At 44.5% G+C, this 23,760-nt stretch overlaps 1 long non-coding RNA gene across 1 annotated transcript in view; it reads right to left on the bottom strand.

Moving 5' to 3' along the window:
• The window catches only part of LOC123457651, a 103,090-nt gene that overhangs the window by 76,944 nt on the left and 2,386 nt on the right, over window positions 1-23,760 (bottom strand). The window contains exons 2-3 of the long non-coding RNA XR_006635096.1: window positions 13,435-13,502; window positions 12,247-12,434 (exon numbers count right to left, since the gene is read on the bottom strand). This is a non-coding gene — a long non-coding RNA (uncharacterized LOC123457651). The remainder of the gene's footprint in view (window positions 1-12,246; window positions 12,435-13,434; window positions 13,503-23,760) is intronic.

Below are 23,760 nucleotides of genomic sequence, written 5' to 3' on the forward strand. Positions count from 1 at the left end.
CTCTCTCTCTCTCTCTCTCTCTCTCTCTCTCCCTCTCTCTCCTGGCAAATAAAGAAATATTTTTTAAAAGCAAAGAAATGAAGAACTGGAATCAACACAGATGCCCATCATTGGATGAAAGGATAACCAAGATGTGGTATATCTACATGATGGAATTCTATTCAGCAGTAAGAAAAAAATGACACAATGAAATGTGTAGAAAAATGGTTGGACTTGGAATAGATCATTCTAAATGAACTCACACAATCACAGAAAGACAATCATCGCATGGTCTCACTCATTTGCAGTTCCTAACCTGGACCAACCTGAGTTGCTGACATACCTGAATGGCATCTCAAGGCTCAGACAGTAGGGAGAGTAGGGCTTGGGGGAGGGGAAGGTGGGGGACACAAAACTGAACCCAAATTGAACTGGTACCATAGAAACCTATATTCTGAAAGTTAGACTAAAATGTAGAACCCTCAATAGGACCTTAGGGGGAACACCTGAATTGAAGGGCCCTAGAGAGGATGAGATAAAGCCTAGCCTTACATTTCTTCTGTTTCTCTTTCTTCTCTTTTTTGTGTTTCTTTTCCCTTGGTGCAGGCTTGTAATTCCTTGTACTAGGATGTTGTTTCCATCCACAATGAGCTGTTGATGAGAGAGACCTATAAGGTCTCCCAAAACAAACAAGACAGACTTCTGTCAGAGCGCTTCACTACCCACCAGAGATTAATGATAAGACCCTACTGCTGAATACACCACGTTATTGGCACAGGCCATGGAAAGACCTGATTGGAATCTTGAGAGCCAGTTCCCAGACAATGAGCCCATCTAGGGCTGAAAGGCACTACATGAGCTACAGGGGTAAAGTGGCCAACAACTGTCTCAGAAACTCAAAATCTAAGCAACTCAGAAGCAAACAACCTGATGTGATGCTCACACAAGTGCAATAGTGGCACACAGCCATGGTGGGTGACCAACTGCTCTTGGATTGGCTAACAGATCTGCTCAGTGGAAAGGAAAGCATATCTGGAACTAGGAAACAAGTCAGAATCATATCCAGATAACAATTCAACTTTCCATTGTCAAGCTCCCATTAGTCTTAGGCAATAAGAGGATCTACACTCTTTAAATCCTCTCTAAATTAATAATGGTTATCCCATTTAACCACTCTCCATTGGAGAATCTGGGTTCTCTTTTTCAGATGGGAGCTGGACCTGAGGAGATGAACGACTCAGTGTACCCCACCTTGGCCCCAGCTGAAACCACCGAGGAATTGGGAAAATGAGCAAGAGTGCTGCTTTCTCAGTGAATCTAATATCAGCACAAGGGTGAAAGTGACAGACACTGAAGAAACTCAAAACCTACCAAACCAGAGATCCAGAGGCTCCTAAGAGCCCATCACTGAAGTAGACTTAAAATACAGCCAACAACGGTTCAGGGAATTTTATGGAAAAGGGGACAGAAAGATTGTCAGAGCCACAAGTTGGGACATTTTTTACAGAGACATTGCCATCCCCCACCCCATAATGCATGGCCCACAGTCCCCATGGGGTTGTCCCGCATCCCCAGTGAAAAGGGCCTCTTCAGTAAAAGGGCAGGGAGGGAAATGATGGTAGCAACATCTGTTGTTTATATACTAAAAATGTCCATATCTAATAAAAATTAATTTTAATTTTAGAAAAAGCAAAGAGGCCAGGCATGGTGGTGCACGCCTTTAATTCTAGCACTCAGGAGGCAGAAGGAGGAGAATCATCATGAGTTCAAGGCCACCCTGAGACTACATAGTAAATTCCAGATCAGCCTGAACTAGAGTGAGACCCTACCTTTAAAAACCAAAAGAAGCAAAGAGATGGGCTGCAGTGATGGCTTCATGGTTAAGGTACTTGCCTGCAAAGCCAAAGGACCCAGGTTTGATTACTCAGGACACACAGAAGCCAGATGCACAAGGTGACACATGTGTCTTGAGTTCATTTGCAGCAGCTAGAGGCCCTGGTGTGCCCATTACCTCTCCTTTCTATCTTCCCCTCTATCTCTCTGTCAAATAAATAAATATTTTTTAAATCATTTTTTAAAATAAAAGCAAGGAGAGAGGCCCCTGGGGGTATGGGTAAGCCTGGAGCTTTCCCTAGTTCTGTATGTCAGGTGAATGACAAGTGCTTTGCAGAACAGTAATGCCAGGCGGTAGAAATGTAGAGATGTACCTGAACATGTCCGTGTGGGAACTGTAGTTTAGGGCTGCAGGGTGACCTAGAAATCCTGTATGTGGTGACTGACATCAAGTGGATCAAGGCCCACATATGGTCATATTTGATGGCCTCAGTGCTTGTGGTGAGGCAGTGTATATTTTGGAAGACAGGGCTGGAGTCTCAGCAGGAGCACTTGAACCCATTGGCCCCCTTCTCCTTCTCTTGATGACAACCTGACTGCCTCATGATAAAGCAGTCTCATACAGACCACAATGGGCCCCAACTCCTTCTTTATCCCTATAAAAAGATCAAGGAAGTTGGGAGAAACCATTAGTCCCATATGACAATTAAAGAATATATAAATAAGGGCTGGAGAAATGGCTCAATGGATAAATCACTAGCCATACAAGCATGAGTACATGAGTTAGAATCCCCAGAACGCATTTAAAGCCACTCACTGTAGCAGGGGCAACTATAATCCCAGCGTATCTTTGACAAGATTGGAGATAGAGAAAGAAGAATCCCCAGAAGCTCACAGGCCACAAGAGCCCTGCCTCAACCAAGGTGGAAAGTGAGGACAGAACCTGAGGTTGTCCTCTGACTTCCACACATGTGCTGTAGCATGTGCATGCCCACATTCATACACACATGGAAGGAAGGAAGGAAGGAAGGAAGGAAGGAAGGAAGGAAGGAAGGAAGGAAGGAAGGAAGGAAGGAAGGAAAAAAGAAGGCAGGCAGGCAGGCAGTGGTTGGGAGGGAGGGAGGGAAAGAGGAAGGAAGAGAGAGGAGAGACCATACTTTTGCTCTGTTCTTTCCCTACCCTAGATTTGTTCTGGATAGTGGCCACATTGCCTTAGGCTAGACACACCATCTGATACTCAGTTCTGGAAATTATCAAACCATTTGGGATGGTTAATCTTCACTGTTAATATGACCAGATTTATAATCACCTAGGATACACACCTCTGGGCATGTTTGTCAGGACATTTCCAGAGAGGTGTCACTAAAGAGGGAAGGCCCACCCTGAATGTGGAAGCACCATCCTATGAGCTGGAGTGTCAGACTGAATGAAAAGGAAAAAGCATGCATATAACCAGTGTTCATCCTCCTGTGTACTTTGTTATCTCAAAATTACTATTAATATCTAATAAACACAAATGTCACACAAATGTTATACTGTTTTGTTCAGAGAACAGTAATGTAGAAAAAAGCCTATATGTGTTCAGTACAGAAACTATTTTCAATGCAGAACCCATGGATACACAGGAACCGCTGCAGCTGCCTATGCTGCCTCTCTGTCATCTAAGTGTTAAGGGATGTGTCAAAAACACTTTCCCCTCTGTACAAGTCACTTTTGCATCACTGTGGTCAAAATACCTAGCAGAGGGTTAGAGAGATGGTTTAGCAATTAAAGCGATTGCCTGCAAAGCCAAAGGTCCCAGGTTCAATTACCCAGGATCCACATAAGCCATATGCACAAGGTGGTTCATGTGCCTGGGTTCATTTGCAGTAGCTGGAGGTCCTGGCGTGCCTGTTCTCATTCTCTCCCACATTCTCTCTCTCTCTCTTTCTCTCTCTCTCTCTTCTGCCTCTTCCTCTCTCAAATAAATAAATAAATTGTTTAAATAAGAAAAAATGCCTAACAGAAGCAAAGGAAGGGAAAATATTTCTTTTTCCTCATACAGATCCTGAGAGTTTCAGTTCATCACAGAGGCAGCATAATGGAAGAGCACCATCCTGTAGCAGGAGTGTGAAGCTGTGGATATTCATACTGTGGTGAAGGTAATCAGCAAGGTGCAAAGCCAGGGGCTATGACCAGCTATGACCTTCAAAAGCCTGCCCTCAGTGCCCTACATCTGCTGTTAGGTCCCATCTCCTAAAGGGTCAACAGTGTCCCTGATTTTAGATCCAAACCACAACTCTTTCTCTCACCCATCCTTTCCATTATCTCCTTCTCCTGTGCCCAATTCCATCTCTGTTCTCTTGAGAAAAAGTCATAGAAATTCACATGCAGAGAAATCTCACTTAAAATAAGACCTATAGTCATTTCCATTGTCAGCTTACTTCACTGACCTCACATTATCATTTTTAATTAATTTATTATTTATTTATGAGTATGAGAGAGAGAGAGAGTCAGGGAAGTGGCCATGCCAGGGCCTCTGGCTGCTATGACCAAACTTCAGAGTCATGTACCACATTGTGCATCTGACTTTACATGAGTACAGGGGAATTGAACCTGGGACTGCCAGCTTTGCAAGCAAGTGTCTTTAACTGCTGAGACATCTCCCCTGCCCTTGACCTCACAGGCTTCATTGTCCCCTTTGCCACCTACTCAACTGGCTGGCCAGCGGCTATGCTTTTTATCTAGTCTGGGATCCCTGCCCATGGGATGATGCTCCCACAGTGAAGGTGGGTTTTCCCACTTCAGTTAATCGAATCAAGATTATTCCCTCACAAGCATGCCCAGAAGCTTGTTTTCTAGGTGATTCTAGGTCTTGTTAAGTTAACAATCAAAATAAACCATCACAGCCTCCATTAAGAAAGGAAATCTCAAAGGCAGGAACTGTGTTTTGACCTCTGGAGTATTCCATACAGACAGGTCTAGGCCTGACACATGACAGGAGTTTCATCCCCACCACCCTCCCCCAATGTAAAAGCTATTTTCATAGCCAATGTGAGTAAGATTAAAGTCTATGAAACAGCAAAGCCAAGAGAAAGGAAATGGGTAAGCTTTCAAGTGAAAATCAGGTTTGCAAAGCACCAGCAAATTCTTGAAAACTGCACAGAAATCCCCTTGAGAATCTTCATATACCTCTTATCCATTTTTAATTAAATGCATTGTTCCACAAGGACTAACATTCAAAATAAGCATGGCTTAATTCATTTCTTTTTTGGCTTCTTTTGTTTAATCTTTGACATTATACCATTATGATCTTAAACTACTTCAGATACACTCTATTTCTGCTTCATTCTGAGTTATACTTAAGCTAGGTACCTAATTAGAAAGTATACTATTTCTATGTAAAAATCTTCCTTCTGAGTTCCAAACAACCAGCTTGGAAAACATATTTTTCATTTTAATCTTTCAGCAAATTGGGAACACTGTTTAAACTGCTTTTAAAATCTTTGGAATTCCCCAGTTGATTTTTGTATGAACTTTTCCTCTACTCAGCAGAAGAAAAATATAAAAATACCAATAGCAAATGCAGAAAGGAAAGATATACATGGCCCAAGTAAGCTGCCATTTCCATGCAAAATACACCAATACAGAGAGAGAGAGAGATCTTTCAGTGTAGAACAGAGAGAGGGCTAAAAGTAGATGCCATGAGGCTAATGGTGAGATGGTAAAGGAGGCATTTATTTGCATGCACCAATTAGGGCCCACGTGAAAACTCAAGGTAGACCTCTCCTGCCCTTGAGGGCTGCTTGGACTTGGGCCACCAGACCCCAGACCTCTGGAGCTGATTGCGCTGAAGCTCAGGCACCTCTTTCTACCTCTGAGAGCCCTCGATGCTACTTGAGCTTGGGGCGCTGGACTACAAAGCCCCCAAGTCACTTGTGCTCTGGGTGCTAAACTTGCCCCTGCCTTTGCAGACAAGAGCTACTCCCACTGGACCTGCTTCTGCAAAGCACCTGTGCCCTTGGTGCTTGGACTCTCTTCTGCCTCTGAGAGGGACCCAGTCAGACCTGATGCCTTGGCGGCCTCTGGCTCCCATGTCAGAGGGGATCTGCCTCTGCCTGCGCAGCCTCTGGTCCTACGGGACCTGCTATTGCTCTGATGGCTCCAGTTCCTGCTTCAATACTTCTTGACTGGCATCCCAAAGCCTCTCAAAAGATCCAGAGCCGTAACACTTTAGTGCCCCCTTGGTGGACAGATAACCTGCTTAGAGCTATGGCCTTTTCGTGCCCTGTTGGTAATCTGTCACTATCAAAAGTGGGCTATTGCTGAGCGTGGTGGCACACGCCTTTAATCCCAGCACTTGGGAGGCACAGGTAGGAGGATCGCTGTGAGTTCGAGGCCACCCTGAGACACCATAGTGAATTCCAGGTCAGCCTGGGCTAGACTGAGACCCTACCTCGAAAAAGAAAAAAAAAAAAAAAGTGGGCTATAACCACTTTTGTCCTCCTGGTTGGCAAACTTGTGCTCACCAGGAATCCTCTTTTTGTTCAAGTTGTAATAGTCCCCTGTAATTCTTGTCTGTTCATCCTTGCTTGTCAGTCTAGTCCATCCTCCAGGTGGAAAGGCACAGGCCTGGAAAGACGAGGCACAATGAGCACCTTGTTATGACAAGAAGAGGCTGAGAGGAGCTCGGAGCCTGCCCAGCATCCAGTGTTGGAGGACAGCCAGTTTGTCTGCAGGGCCCAGGCTGCAGGAATCCCCTAGGTAAGGACATTGGTGACTTTGATTTTAGCAACACCAAGGATTTTATAGGCAGAATAATATCCCCCCGCCCAAAGTCCCCAGCGACCTGTGACCATGTTATTTGTTGTGGCAAAGGGGAACTAAGGCAGAACACGGAACCCTTCAATTCACTGTAAAGTTAGATCACCGTGATCTATTTGGGGGGCCCCAGTGAAATCACGGGGCTCCTTAAAATTGGAAGAAGGAGCCGGGCGTGGTGGTGCACATCTTTAGTCCCAGCACTGGGGAGGCAGAGGGTGGAGGATCATGGTGAGTTCGAGGCTACTCCGAGACTACATAATGAATTTCAGGTCAGCCTGGGCTAGAATGAGACCGTACCTTGAAAAAAAAAAAAAAGTGGAAGCAGGAGGAAGAGCAAAGGAATCAGAGAAAGCGACTTGGTAATAAGAGCAGAACCAGAAAGCAGCGTCATGGTGGGCTTTGAAGGCAGAGCAGAGGGGCGGCCGGCTGTGGAGGATAAGCCATCTTCAGTAGTTGGAAAAGGGGAAGAAGTGAAATGCAGCCGAGCCACGCCCTTGATTTGCCTCTCCCCTGCAGAAATGTGAGATGACGAAGCTTTGGTATCTTAAACCACGAAGTTGGTCCTAAATTGCTACAGTGGGACAAGAAAACTAGCTGGGATGAAGAGGAAGCTTTCCCGACCCAAAGCGCGTGTAGAAATGCGGAGGCTGAGCTTGGCGTGGTGGCGCACGCCTTGAACCCCGGTACTTAGGGGGCAGCGGTAGGAGGACCCCGTTAGCGTGAGGCCAGCCTGGGACTGCAGAGTGAGTTCCAGGTCAGCCTGGACTAGAGTGAGACCTTATCTCGAAAAAAAAGTGAGAAAAAAAAAATAATAATACCCACAGAGGCTACAGTGAAGTCAACACCGAATCAGACTGCTAACAGACCCGCAAAGGCGCAGGGAAAACTGCAGAAAGGGGGCAGAAAGATCGTAAAAGAGCCGCAGGGTTGGTGGGAACGTCCCGAGATGCTGCCCCACCCCCTGACCGCGGCACTGTGAGCCCGCAGTGAACACCATGAACACCCCCCTCCGGGCGGGCCCCGCAGGGAAACCAAAGAGGGGACAGAAGAGCATAACCTTTAAAAAAAAAATTAAAAATAAATAAAAGAAGATAACACACACGCAAGAATTCATGATGAGGCTGAGGGGACAGTCAGCAGGCATGTTTGGCCCAAGTGAAGATTAAAGGAGAGGAGGATGCCAGGTCACGGACGACACACGTGCTTCTCAGGGGCAGCCCTTGCCAGGAGCACAGGAAGTCATACACAACCATTGTTCATTTTCCTCCAGTCAGGCGTCCAGTTTTCTGCTGGAAAGTCTTGTCACTGGTTTGGCATGTTATTTTCACAGAATTGCACATTATAGTGTTATGCAAGAGGTAAAAATTTGGGGGAGTGTTTTTAATTTTTTTTTTATTTATTTATTTGAGAGCGACAGACACAGAGAGAAAGACAGAGAGAGGGAGAGAGAGAGAATGGGCGCGCCAGGGCTTCCAGCCTCTGCAAACGAACTCCAGACGCGTGCGCCCCCTTGTGCATCTGGCTAACGTGGGACCTGGGGAACCGAGCCTTGAATCAGGGTCCTTAAGCTTCACAGGCAAGCGCTTAACCGCTAAGCCATCTCTCCAGCCCATGGGGGGAGTTTTTAAGATACAAACACTTCAAAGAATATTGTCACTTGCACCGACAACAAGCTCTAAATGCTGTCTCCCAAGACTCCTTCTCTTCTCTGCTGACCGAGCGAATTTAGAAACCCAGCCATGTAACTACTGTTATGTGAGGCCGACTCCTCTCCCTGCGGGCTGACGCTGCCCGGCCCAGGTTCTTATCCTGTCTGACTCGGGATATGGCTGGTGGTTCGTTCCTGGCTGGTCCTGCTGCGTCCCATCTTTTCTTCTCCTTTTCTTCTACACTGTGTCCAACGTTAGCTATCTAAAGGGAAAATGGAGTCAGACTACCCCACCACTGAGCCCTCTCCAGACTCTTTCCCATCACCAAACCCCATTCCAACCTCACAGGTCTCTGCCTGGACCACATCTCTTCAGCATAAGCTGTCCTTTCCCACCTAACCAACACTGCATCATCTGAGAAAACATCTCTCCAGCAATTCTCTTTATAATCATGCCGTCCTTAGGGAAAACAAAATCTTCATACATTCTCTTAAAGGAACTTAATTTCTTTTCTGCTTGGGGGTATAATTTGTCCTTCATAATTTTCAGCCTTGTTTTCTCAAGAATCATCAGGAGTCCACTCATATGTTATGACCTAAGAAATAATTTTGCTGGTTGCTCATGCCTGTAATCCCAGCAATCAGGAAGCTGGGGCAGGAGGACTGCTTTGAGTTTGAGGCCCGCATAGACTACAAAATGAGACCTTGTCTCAAAAAAAAAAAAAAATCCAAGAAATGATTAATAATTAGCTGATTAAAATAAGATATATTTTTAAGAACTAAAACATAATTCTCGGGGATTACAGAAGTAGGCCACGACTTCTGGCTTTTCACATGGGGCCCAAGGGTTGAATTTGGGTACTCTACCCTGAGCTGCAAGCACTTTATCTACCGATCCTTCTCCCCCACCCCTCCACAATTTTCTTAGATCTTGTCTCATCTACATATCTAATCCCAAAGTGCAAATTGTTAAATTGTTTAAAATGGCTCAATAAACATATGTAATTGACTTACTGTGATTCAGTGGGCATTCTTATAGAAACTAAGGATTATGATACAAATGGGACAGAACCCTGCTCTGCAGAAATTACAGTTTTGTAAAATGTTAATTTCTAGCCCATTTCCCAGAGCCAGTTGTTAGCCACCAGGAGATATAGACATCATTCCTTCCTAACCAAATAGACCTAACAGAGGCCCAAGAAGAAGGCTTCTCCACACACCCACCAGCACACTTCACTCACACTCACGCATGAGTGAAGGTGGCTTCTCTTTGAAGTAGAAAGTGACTGGGCCCTCACCTCCCCTGCATATTTTGCCTCAACCTGTGGCCCAAAGTCTTCTGTGCAGAATAGGCATAGAGAATTCAAAGCCACCATTTATTAACTGGATATACTCAGCCATCAGTATTCTCTTTAGCTCAGGGTGGTTATCAGTTGCCTCTGGCTATTCTTCTCTCAACTCGGATTTTCTTCTTGATCCATTCTGCCTCTCCCACAACCACCCCTTCGCCCCATCGGTTATTCAATCTCCATGGAATTGTACCAGAACTAGTCTCTCAGACGAGGCAGTAAGTTTATTTCCGCGTAGCTGTGGTTAACACTGCCCTCTCCATGGTTACCAGAACTCTGATTTGCCTTGCATTTCTGATTCTGTCCAGAAGTCTGCCCAGACTTACCTGATTCTTTGCTTAAACTCTACCAAAGGAATTTTGTCCAAGAAAATATCTTTCGATTTTATCATCTCTTTGTCTGCCTTACAATTTTTACACTTCCGAAAACCTCATTATACCTCAGCCACCTGGATGAAGTTTACAGAATCCCTGATATGGAACCAAAGCAGTAACTACTGGTAAAATCCAAGTAGAATCAGATGAGTGTCAATTTTCTGCACAGAGGAAAACTGGAAAGGAGGAGACACTGCATAATCTAAGTCCACAGGTCTAAGTGAGTGCCTGAAAAATACTTCCTCATGTATCCCCTGAAGCAAGAGATCACCCAGCAAGAGGCAAAGACATCCTGATCAGCTTCCCTGAAGTCACACAGCTGTGGGAGATCATCCTCCATTCTGGAAAACAGAGGAGCTCAGGTTGCTCTGTCCAGCCCCACCATGCAGGTGTGACCACAAAAGACTGACACCAAGGTTGTCCTCTGACTTCCACATGTATTCTCTGGCATGTGCCTCTCTGCGCGTACACACACACACACACACACACACACACACACACACACACGCACCAGCCATTAACATCATCTGGTGAAAAGGCCCAAGGACTCCTTGTTAACTCAAAGGTCAACCCTCAGAACTGAACAGGATCATCCCTTCTTACTTTCTTAATGCCTCCTCCTCCTTCCCCACCCATTTTGCTAGTTGCTCCCAGATGAATGAATTGTTCAAGTAAATACAAGCCAACTAAATTCCCAAGGGACAAAAATATGTTTACTTACATTTTTCTTAGCAACCAGAGCCATGCTAGGCACATTGTGGCTTAAGGCCCCCAGGCTACCTGAAGCTGCTTCAATTCCATTACCCATAGCTCCATTTCTTGGACTTACAAGGGCTCAGCTTGAACCTCAGCTTTCTAAACATACCTCCCCACTAGCTCAGTATCTGTGTGAGCATTAGCATGTCTGCGAGTGGATGGATGGAGGTCAATCAACTCTGGACTCACCGTATTAGAGTAACAGCGTGATTTAGCCTCTAACAATGTGTCATCTTGCATTATTCTCCACTTGTGATGGGCGCCTCTGTCAGTTCTGCTTCCCAAACACCAGAACAGTCATGAGTTCAAGTCCCAGCTCCCAAACTTACAGTAGAATAAATCAGAAACAATGGACTTATTTTACAGTGCTTTTGTGAAACTACATACAATAATTCAAATAGAATGTGTGACATAGAGTGAGCCTCGGTAATTACCTCCACCTGGGTAAAAACCATCTTTCACTTCTCATTTCCCCTTATTATCTAAGCACACATAAGTGCTAGGCACAGGATAGGGGATTAGTGCGGGCACACTGGCTGATTAAATAGCTCCTCCAAAGTGGCTGAATCCTTACAAGAAGCTAATTAAAAATAAATGCCTGCCCCCAAATTCTGATGAAGATGTTTACTTTCAGCAGCTATTAGGTTCCCATTCGGGAGTATCTGTGTCGTCTTTTTCTCTAAAAGAAGAAAGAGTCCCTTCCCCCACCCACCCCCTGCTGCTCCTGTTGCTAAAGGCAACATGGCTGCAGTGATGAGTCAGCAGCTTGCCCTGCAGTTTGCAGCTCAGGCCTAGCGTGGACCCATAATGCTTGGTGGGTCTCTAAGCAACAGAGGCTGTGCCCAGGGACCCCCTGGCAGCATCTACCTGCAGCACTGCAGATGCATCGGGGCCAAGCATCACTGTAGATTGGAGTATTTATAGCCCGGTGCTGATGCGTGTGTTTCGCTGAGCTGCCTCTGATTTCTTCACAGTGCCTGGTGCCTGGTGCCTACAGGCATCAGTTAAGAAATCAGAACGCATTGCTGACAAAGAAAATCCTCCATGAGGCATCCTAGCCGCCATCTGGATACCAGGGCTAAATAAGTGCAAAGTCATCTCCCTCAGTCGGGCAAGCATCATGGCTGACTGTCTAGCTAAGAAGTGAGAAAGAAGGAGAGCCCTTGGAGCACGCCACCTTGGGGAACTGTCTTGATTAAGCCGAAAGGAAAATATAGGCTCTGTTTTCTCTTCATAGACAGTGACTTGACAGCAAGCTGTTTAGAGTTCCACCAGCTTCCCTCACACCTGTCGGGCATGTAGCAGGTGTTCCAGGTGCTCCAGTAACATTTGATGAGAGACGACAATGGTGGATGGATGACCATACCCTTAGGTAAGAGTATATAAAGTTGCACATCCCCCCAATCTTCTGGTCACCACCCTTGTCACTTTTGTCTCCTCTCCTTTGACCTCTACTAAACCTTTCCTGCCAGCGTCCCCAGGATCAAAAGAAGAGCTCACTCACATTTTCTCCATTGGAATTTGGTTTGCAGTTGCCTCCATCCAGTTAGAAAATCTGGGGCTTCTTAGACGGAGTACAAGTCTTGTGCCTACTAAATGCAGGTCACAGACACATACATACTGATCATGATGCTGGTGTCAGTATCGGGTTGATGAAGGGTCTTGTCTTTCCCCAGTGGTCACCATAAGCATCTATAGTGGAGATGGAAATTAAAGTGAAGGAGTCTCCTCATACTCATTTCTATCTGCCTGATACAAATGCCTCCCCCAAATCCTACTCAGTATTGATAGCACCCCCTTCCTCTATTTCTCTCTCTCCGCCCCCTCCCCTCCCACAGATAAACATACTGTTATGTAGTACTGGAAGCAACATTAGAAATTAATTACTGTTGATAAACAAAATGAGACTGAAGACCACAGATAAGTTACCTTCCCAAAGTCACATGGTCAATTAATGACATTACTAGCTTCATGAATTCCATTCCTGTGATCTTTTCCCCTCAGTTTGAAATCATTTTGAAATCACTAGGAGATGTTTGCTTCTCTGAATTTGCCTCCAAAGCAGACTCAATGTCAGATGCTTCCCACCAGAGACGTTGCAGGATCTCTCAGATAAAGCTCAGCTGTTGCAGGTAGATTTCCCCAGAATTTTACCTTCCTTATATTTCCCAGAAGACATAATCTCACTCAATATGGGAGACCCTGGGCCTCTCGCCTTCCCATGTGATGCGCGGCAAATATGCTTATCCTACACAGAGGCTGTGCAACTTTTCTCTGTTACAATCCAGGAAGTTAAAGCCAGTGTTTTTAACTGGAGATTCATTCTCGGTAAAAGCAATCACTTAGGCTAAGATCATGGAAAGGTTGCTGTTCCTAAACACCGTCATCTGTGCTGCAGAACAAGCCCTACTACAGTTTCATATGTTTAGGTCAAAGGATGTGACTATCTGGCCTGAAGTTCTGATCACCTACTTTTGCCCTGGTCCCCTGGATTCCTGAAGACTGCCAAGCCCTTAGTTTGCAGTTTAGTGTTTCAAGAGAAGAGCGCCACCTGCTGTCTCTGCGTCCTCTCTGCCTGCAGAGCCTTGCTTTTCAAACCCTCAGTGCTCTTACTTTGAGGTTGCTTAAGTGCCTACAGATATTGGAACACCACAATGAGGGGAAAGATGGCTCCTATAAAATTGGTACTGACGCTCTGGGGCAGACTGTAAACCAGTGGCTCTCACATGTCTTTTCCTTCCTGTTAGTTCAGCTGAGGACCTGCAAGGGAAAAAAAAATGGCCAGGGTCACACAGAAACCCCATTTTATTTGACACAGACTTTTCCCACATCAAATGGAATTCATGCACTTCAAATTTTCTTTTTCTCTTTGCCTACAATGAAAATGTTGCAGCAGAATTTTCTTCACTGCAACTTTGCTGACCTCACCCATGCTGGTCCCAACTAGGGTCTTGTCCTTCTATATTATGTTTTGTACTGGGGACTTTTATATACAAATCTTGTCTCCTCTAATAAGGCCACATCCCTTGAAAAGAAGGATAATATCTAATTAACCATTGCAGCATTTCAAATGGCTTCCTTCCAGTTAGCATCTGAAGATTTTGCTGGCCACATCGTATTTTCTTTTCAATGGCCCCAAAAATCAAATCCCCTTTCATAGCACCTATTGGCCTCCTAGGGATCCTATACCCCCAAGATTGACTGAAAAGCACACAGCATTCTAGCTCCTTTCTGGCATCTTCTTTGCCCTTCACTGCCTCCCTCTCCACCCACCTCTTATTATTTATTTTAAGGGTTGACTTTCTTTTTTCCCCCTTCTTTACTTTTGAGACAGGGGCCACTAAGTTGCTCAGGCTGGTCTCAAACTCACAGTCCTCTTGCCTTAGCCTCCTGAGTTTTATCTTTTTTAAAAAGACTTTATTTTGTTTATTTATATATATTTATTTGAGAGAGAGAGAAAAAGGCAGAGAGAGGGAAAGAGAGAATGGGCATGCCAGGGCCTCCAGCCACTGCCAGAACCATAACAACCCCAGGATGGTTTCATGTGTAAGTCATAAGCAACCAGAGACATTGCTGTAGTCAGTTCCATGTTGCTAGACAAACTTCCAACCAGAAACAGTTTATAGGAGTAGAGGGGTTTATTTCAGGCTTACAAATTCCAGGGGAACACTATCAATGGCAGAAGAAGCTGGCTCACTTTCATAGATCCAAGCAAAGAGAAACCACCAGTAGCCTGTACCACAAAACTACCACAGCTCAAAAACTGGCTTTTCACACACCTTAGGGCTAGACTCAAGATCCACTCCCCAGTAACATACCTCTTCCCCATTAGGGTTCCACCCACTTCAGACTCTCAAGATTCAAGCCTGAGTCTATGGAGCCACATATTTAAACTACTACATTCCACCCCTGACCTCCATAGACTCATGACCATATCACAATGCAAATTGTATTCAGTCCAACTTCAAAGTGTCACCATAAGCTTTACCAACTTTAAGACTGTTTCAAAGTCCCAAGTCTCATCTAAAATTTAAGGCTATCTCTTAACTGTGAGTCCTGTAAAATCAAAAGAAGTTATATACTTCCAAAACATAATGGCACATAGTAAACATTTACACTGCAATAAGGCATAACAAGAAGAGGCTGGACCAATACAAATCAATAACCATCAGGTAAACATCAAACATCTACAGTTCAAGACCAACATCCATAACCAGTGATGATGGTCTCTGGATTTGCTAATTCCATCCTTCCAGCTGAGTTGAGGAACCCCAGGATAACGTTCATCCCAAGGCAACAGAGCTCCATGGTAACTGTTTTAAAGTCCTGGAATATCCAAAATATCTTTGGGTCTACATTGCAAACTATAGTCCATCTTCACAGCTCCATACAATGGCCTTATTTGCCCTCCAAACAGTAACATATCCCTGCTGCTCATTGTTGCCTCTCAGCAGAAACTTCTGGAACCATATGCAATTTATGGCCACTTCCAAAACCAATACCAGGTGAGCAGCAGTTCACCCAATTTGTGAATCCAAGGATGAAATGAATCTTGGCCTTGAAGAGCAGCACACACCTTTAGAATTCTTCCTTTAAGTCTCTTCCTTGTAAAAGAATTTGCATTCCTACTTATTGAACCTTTCTCTGGGTGGATTTTACCCTCAGGCATCTTTTCTATTGTCATAGTACAAAGCAGTTAGCCCACACTTAGTGGTGGGAATCAAATTACAATTGCAGCTTTAGTAACATAAACCTAATTTGTACCAGTAACTTTAAATTTGCTTAAATTTTCCTGTGATAAAATGCATATCTTTCATAACTATCTGTTCTATATACCTTCCACCAAGCACACCAGTTCATTACTTTTAAATGTAGCCAGCTTCAAATCCTCTGGACACAGACAGAAGAATGCAATCAGCCTTTATGCCAGTGGCTCAGTTCCAACAAAGTTCTCTGCTATCTCTCCTTCCCCTTTGAAAGTTTACAAGCCGAGCCATCACAATACACAATTCTCTCCACATTTAGTATTTTCAAACTCACATTAAAATAGCCTGTAGAACTTTGCTTCTGTACTGTGAAGCTTCTACAGCCCAAAGAGCCAAGTCCTTCCATGTTCATCCAGCACACAAGTTACAAAAGGCCAAAATCAACATGACTAGGTTCATGGCAGGAACAGCCCCACTTTTGGGCACCAAATTACTGTTGCGGTCAGCTCCACTCTGCTGGACAAGCACCTGAACAGAAATGAAAAGAGTTTATTTCAGGCTTACAAATTTCCAGGATATCAGTGGTGGAAGAAGATGGCTCACTTTCATAAATCCAAGCAGATAGACGTCACCAACAGCCAGCACCACAAAACCACCAGAGCTCAAAAACTGGCTTTTCATACACATTTAGAACTGGACTCAAGATCCACTCCCAATGGCATACCTCTTCCCCAGTAGAGACCTGCCCACTGGAGACTCAAGATTCAAACCTGAGTCTATGGGGCCATACATTTAAACCACTGCAGAAATCCAACCAGTTTAGATGGAGATAAAGAACTGAAATTATTAGGAATGCTAGAACTACTTTGAAAATGTATGTTATAAGAAATCACATGTTTTCAAATGGCCATTTTGAAGTTTTATTTGGCAGTTTCATACATCTGTACAACATATTTGATCATAACCACCTTCCTTTACCTTCTCTTTTCTCCTTCCCACTCCGGCTGAACTCCTTCCTTTCCCAACTAGTCCCCATTCTACTTTCATGTCTATTTTTGTGACTCAGTGAGTTTAATTAGGGTTGCTTGCATGCATATGGGTGAGGGGCTTTTTACCAGAGTATTGACAACTTACTAGCAGTTACACCACTGAAGACACTGTTTCCCCCTCCCCCAGCAACCCCTAACTGCCAGTAACTCCTCAGGGTAGGGAGAGACTTCAAGACTTCCTCCTTCATCCATGACAGAACGTTGACAGTCCCAATCACAGCAGCTATGAATTCATGAGTATAAGAGCCATGAAAGACAGCATTCCAAAACACCCCTCCCCTTCCTCTAGCTCTCTAGCCCCTCCTGCACAATGTTCTCTGTGAAATAGACAGCCCACTTAGGGCTGAGCATGCAACAGTCACTTCTTCTCAGCACATGCACTGCTATGAGTTTCTGTAGTAACTTCCACTCTTCAAATAGAAGCTTCTCTGTTCAAAGCTAAGAGCAGCACTCACCTATGGGCATAAGCATAAATATTTAGAAGGCAGTTTCTTGGGAACAATACGTTCATTTAGTAAAATAACAGTAGTATCTTCTCCACTAAGGCCTATGACCTCCCTAGCCAGGGGCTTTTGACCAGGTTGACTTAATCAGACATGAATTCTCTCCTCCAGAGCAGATTTCAAATCCAATTAGAAGGAGATTGGTTTCCCCCATAACAGTTATGCCTCTATTGCACCGGTGGACACATCTTGTCTGGAAAGTCAATAGTATAGCATCCAGGGTCTAGGGTCTACAACTAAGTAAGACTGTTGATGACTCTCCTCCCTCAGCACTTTCTGGTGCTATGAAGGCTAGCCTGCAGGGAGGAAACCTCCAGCTCAGTTCCACCTTGATTTCTCTATGCCCCACAACCAAGACATTTGATGTCTTCAGCAATAGGGTCTTCTGCTGATTTGAATATAAATGCTCCCCATAGCCTCTAGTATTTCTGTTTAAACTTCCTACTTAGTCCCCAACTGGTAAAGAATTTTGGAGGTAGAGGCCTGCTGGAAGAAATGTGTCACTGGGTGACCTTGAGTGTAACCCACTGGATGTGGAGGGCTAGTTGTTCTACCTGATTTTCTCTCTCTGCTGTGGATATATAATGAAATGAGTCAGCTTTCTCCACCATGATAAAGCTTCCCCTAAAAACTGTAAGTCTGAAGTAAATCCCTTTCTTCCATAAGCAGCTTTTGGATTGGTGTCCCAGCAATGAGGAGTTAGCTGCTAAGGGTCTGACCATCTAATTCTTGTGTACAACCAAGAGCTATTTTTATCCTTTGATTGCTTTAATTATACTACAACCCTCTTAGCCTCCCTGACTTTTTAAAATCCAAGGGTTTCGTTCCATGGTCATAAATCCAAGCCCACGTGGATGCATGGCAGTGTTGTCCATGACAGCCACCCTCAACTGCGCCTCTTCTTCATGCAGCATTCATGAGCTGCCTGTTCAGCTTTAATCATGGGTGCAGATGTTCATGGTTCTCCAACATGGGTGCATACTTCAAATACTTTATTGTTTGTTAAATTGGAGATGCCTGCTTCCATAGTCCCCAATCTGAAGCAATGATAGTATTTTCAGTAAGTTCCCAGGTATCTCTAATGCACTTTAAGAGTGATCATCTATTTTGCTATTCAATATGTAATCAATCAATGAATGAGGAGCACCAATATCTATAAATATGTTAAAATGTAAAATCTTTTTTTTTATTTTTATTAACATTTTCCATGATTATAAAATATATCCCATGGTAATCCCCTCCCTCCCCACCCCCACACTTTCCCATTTGAAATTCCATTCTCCATCATACAATCATTGTAATTACATATATACAATATTAACCTATTAAGTATCCTCCTCCCTTCCTTTCTCTTCCCTTTATAAAATGTAAAATCTTTAGCCCCACTCTGGGCCTATTGAGAAAAAATGTACACACACTCACACACACACACGAGCTTGGATGATTTTCATCTGCACATTTAAGGTTGGAAACCACTGTCTTAAGACAAAGGATGTGCCAGGCGTGGTGGCACACACCTTTAATCCCAGCCCTTGGGAGGCAGAGGTAGGAGGATCACTGTTAGTTTGAGGCCACCCTGAAAATACATAGTGAATTCCAGGTCAGCCTGAGCTACAGTGAGACCCTACCTCGAAGAAAAAAAAAAAAAAAAAGATGAAATTTCTGCAATGTGAGGTAAATGAACCTGTCACCACTGCAGTGACTTCCTGTTCTACTCACTGAATAGAACCCAGGGCCATACAGTGGAAACAGGTGGTTGATCAAGACCTCTGACCAATGTTCAAATTCCCTTCTCATTGATGTTAGATACTTAGACTTTTCATCATTGGAGTCAAATCCCAATGCATCCACTTTTAAGTATGTCAACTCCATGGGAACCACTTAACCCCCTAACCATTAGTATCCAGATATGTAAAGTAGAGGGCACCTAAAGGATTTCAAGGGCCTCTGCAAACTTTTCATGTAATACTGATCCTTCTCAATCTACCTTACAGGTATGCACAATTAGTCAGAAGTGATACAATATCACCCGATCCAAACCCTGTCCCCAATGTCTCCATTGTCCCCATTTTCCATATGAAGAGCCTGGGCTTGTCAGACCATGTATAAAGTTCTCCCATCCCACATAGAACTCAGAGCTTCTGCAGCCAAGCTCAGTGTTGCCTTGTAACACACTGCCAATATCACTGTTGGGTTGTCTAGAAAACGCATGAGACAGATGGACATACAGGAAGGATGGGGGGTTGCTGATAAGAACAATAGCTCAGGACAGAAAAGATTGGACAAAGAGAGAAGTTAGATCTTCAGGAAGCTCAGGGGCTAGAATGTCCTACAAAGTTGTCTTGGGCCTCTTCCACTGCAAGTGAACTCTAGATGCATGCACCACATGGTGCATCTAGCTTCATGTGTGTACTGGGGAATCAAACCCAGGCCATTGGGCTTTGAAACCAAGCGCCTTTAGCCACTTGGCCATCACTCTGGCCTAGATGGCAGTAATGGTTAAAGAGGTCCTCAGATGTGTGCCATTAGCAGCCAAAATTCCCGGCAGCTGGGAGACAAGTACCTTGGTCCTGTGTGGAAGATCTCATGGAATTCTGGTTGGCTCCCACAGGAGTTGTTGTGAAAGAGCAAGACTGGCCCCTCTTTGCGCTCAGCTTCCCTATCTTTTCATCATTTCTCCTGCTCAATGCATGCTCCTGCCATGATACCAGCTGCCATGAGGCAATACAGCCAGGGAGCCTTTGCAACGCTGTTTGAACTTACAGCTCCTAAAACAGTGAGCTAAATAAGCCTCTTCTCTTTATAAAGCCTCTAGCCTAAGGGATCTTGTTAGAGCAATGGAAAATGGACTAATAACACCAAGCTATCTGTGACACAAATGTGACCTTTTCTTCCTCTACAAGCTGTTCATAAGACAGTCTCCATGGAAGCTATATTTGTAAGTCTGTGGAAGAAAGGGGGTGACAGGGCTCTGAGCCGCTTGCATGTAGCTTCCTGTGACCTCTGGTACTGCTTGTGCTCCATACTGGGTAAACCACTCATGGCTTTCAGATTCACCCTGAAGAACTCAGCTCAGCTTGGATGTGCCACAGTGAGCACTTTCTGGAGAGTCACTCAGCTGTAAGTTATCCTCTACCAACACTTGGGCAGCTGGGAAAACCTTGGCCATAAAGAAAGAATTTCAGGGGCTAGAGAAATGGCTTAGCAATTGAGGCACTTGCCTGAGAAGCCTAAGGACCCAGGTTCAATTCTCCAGGCCCCACGTAAGCCAGATGCACATGGTGGCATGCATCTAGAGTTCTTTTGCAGTGGCTAGAGGCCCTGGTGAGCCCATTCTCAATCTCTCTCTCTCTCTCTCCTTCTAATAAATACACAAAAAAATTAAAACAGCTGTGCTGTCTATTAAAAAAAGAAAAAAATCTCAAAAGAACCCTGCAGAATAGATGATAGCAGTGTTCCTCAGAATCAAGTTGTGAGGAAGCTAAAGAGGATGTCAGGATCATTACCTCCATTTTACCAATAAAGCACCTCAAGTCTCTCCACAGGCAATGGAAAAGCAGCCCAGCCTTCAAACAATAGTCTCTGAACCAGCATGGTTCCATAGAACTACCATGTAAGCCACATATGGGATCTGAAATTGTCTGGTAACATTACAAATAGTAAAAAGAAATAAAAAGAAATTATTTTAATGCCCTATTGTATTTAACTGAATAGACCTAAAGTATAGTTGAGTTAATATGCAATAAATATTTTAAACTATGAGATATCATACATGTTTTAATCATACTGTCTTTGAAATGTGGCATGTGTTTTGCTCTGAGAGCGTATCTTAACTTGAACAAGCCACATCACAAGTGTCTAATAGTCATGCAAGGCTAGTAGCAACTGTCTTGAAAACCACAGCTCTAAATTCTCTGTGCTCTCTTCCCTGATACACTCCTTGATTGACAGGCCCTAGAGCAGAGGGAGATGGCTGGGCAGTAATCATGCGTCTGTGGAAATCTAAGTCCTTGCCGTCAGTAAACCACTACAGTCCCCACTGCTTGGTCACAGAGTGTTCTGCTGCCTCTATTTCTCTTCATGGGTGTTGCTGCCAATTGCTGGGAAGGCATAATTTGAAAAGAAAAGGGAAAAAGGCCACGGTAGACAAATGTTTAACTCCATCTCTGTTTGTACCCTATAATTTACTGCTAAATCCAGCTCAATTTGGTTTCTGCAGCAACCGAAGGAACCAGCTCTCCACAGCTCAGCCTATCACTCCTTGTCAGATTTCTAGATGGAGGGTACGTGCAATACACTCAGCATCCCAACGTCTGAGCCCTGAGCCTCTCAGAGGCCCTGGATTCTGAGCTTTAGCTACAGGCACAAGAAAGCAAGGCAGAAGACTCTAATCACAGAGAATGCAGGAAATGAAAGATGGGGGAGGCTCTCTTTGTAGAAATCTTTAGAAATGGGACAGATCTTCACTGGCCTGGGGAGACTTAGGAGGATGCGGGGGAGGCAAAAGAAAGCTGTAGACTTTCCTGAGAGATAGCATCCTCTTGCAGACGTGGATCCCAGGGCAACATGGACCCTCAAAAGCAAATGTGTCTACTATTGTTCTTTTCCCTTTGGCTGGCATGCATGGGATATAGGAGAAGAGGGTTTAAATCCTGAACTACATGCCTCAGGAGTTTCTCTGACTTTGGGACAGGGATGTAGCACCAATCTGGAAAATCCTTGGACAGTCCTGAGCAAGGTCAAGGTACAGCCCGCAGTGAATGATGGACTCATGGTCCCTCTGACGGGTCAGCCAGCCCCATTCAGTGTTAAGGTCTTGCCTATTGGCTCTACATCCGTTTCCTCACCAGCCTTCGATTTACAGACTTTGGGCTTTTCATTCTTTTTGTTGTTTTGAACTGCAATACAAGATGCAAATAATATCATGATCTACCCTCCTTCCCAGTAAATTCCTTCAATATATTTTGCATGCTCACACCATACTAGACCTTTTAAATCACAGTTTAGCTCAACATGGTAACTTCCACCTACAATGCCAGCCCTAGGGTGGGCAAAACAGGACGCCTGTGAGTTCAAGGCCAGCCCAAACTACATAGAAAAGCCTTGTCTCAAAAAAAAAAAAAAAAAGGAAAGAAAGAATGAGAAAAAGAAAAAACAAACAAAAAAACTCCACCACATTTTAACTATATAAAACTCTTCTGGTGATCTACCACTGCTCTCGGAATAAAACAAAGCCCCATTAGCTTGGCTGAGAACACAGAGCAGGTGGCTGGCTCCACATAAACCTCACCCTGCCCCAGCCTTCACACTCTGAGCCGCTTTCCCACCTCCACCCCAGCCGCCGTTCTCCCCTGAGTTCTGCAGTGGGGAAATCTTTTGTTTCAGCATGATACATTTGACATACACTTGTCACCATTGCAATGTTACATTTGTTGGCATGATGATTTCGATAACCTCTAGCTTTCCCACTGAGAATTAAGATGGGAAAGTACAGAAATAGCTTCTGATTTTTCTCAGCCTTTATTCCAGTACCTGCTACTACTCAATAAATATTTGTTGCATGAATAAATGAATTTCAAGTGACAACACCTGACTAATGTCAACACTTCATGGAATTCTCTGTTGGAAAGATTCCAGCTGGGCTTGGTGTTACAGGTCTGTAATTCCAGATACTCAGGAGGCTGAAGTAGGGGGATCACAAATTCAAGGCCAGTCTAGGTTACAAAGTTCAAGGCCATATTCAATAGTTTAGTAAGACTCCGTCTCAAAATAAGAAAGAACAAAGAGAGAGAGAAAGCAAGCCAGCCCAAGGTGTGAGGGAGGGCCATGGACTACAAGACTTCAGATACTGAAGGGACTGGGTGAAGTTTCAGAGAATGTTAAAACTGGCCAGCAATACCACCAAAGTCCTGTGGTTGAGGGTAGCAGCAGGAATCATCCTTTGCCTCAGTATTCTGGAATCAGACTTTCTTAGATAGGTCCAGACCCTACAGCAGCTTTCTGAGGTTGGTTAAGTGCTAGAGTAAAAGCTCAAGACTTACCCAAGTCTTCATAGCTAAAAGCCTCTCTTACCATGTGAGATGTCAAGTTTTGAAGGAGTAATGTCTTCTCCTCTGTGGCCCATCAATCCTCCCCTCCAAGGCACTCAAAGGCAAGAAGATCCAGTGTTTACAAAATATTTTCCTGACATCAGCAGAAAGTTTAGTTTGGCCACAGATCCCCACGGCTAACAAGGTCAGGACCAACCCAGCTCCAAGAAAGAAGCCCTCACCCTGAGCAAAGAACAGGACCAGCCCAATAGCACGGTCCACCGGCCCCTCACCAACCTCCATCCGCCCAAGTGTGAATTAGACCTAGCAGCCCGCATTGCCAGGTTAACAGGTCGTATGTGCTCCCAGTATAGAATTAGAATCACCCAAGGACCTAAACAAAGAGTCTACTAGTCCATGGCAGAATGACATCTAGCTATGGTGTTTTGGCTTTTTTCTCTCTTTCTCTCTCTCTCTTACTCTCTTCCTTCTTTCCTTCTTTCCTTGCTCTCCTTCTTCCTTGTTTTGTTTGTCTTTTGGTTTTTGTCTTGTTTTGTTTCTGTTCCTACCACTCCTCTTTACTACCTCAGGTGGCCTCCATGCCACCCTGCGAATGCCAGCCAAGTGAAGTGAGGAAATGTCATGAGCAGCCCCATGCTGGGAATGGAAGCCGTCAAGTGCTGCCTGAGCCCCTCTCTGGCACCCATGCTGCCCTGAGCAATGACGAGGGC

This window comes from Jaculus jaculus, chromosome 1, assembly GCF_020740685.1.
Source record: "Jaculus jaculus isolate mJacJac1 chromosome 1, mJacJac1.mat.Y.cur, whole genome shotgun sequence".
NCBI lineage: Eukaryota > Metazoa > Chordata > Mammalia > Rodentia > Dipodidae > Jaculus > Jaculus jaculus.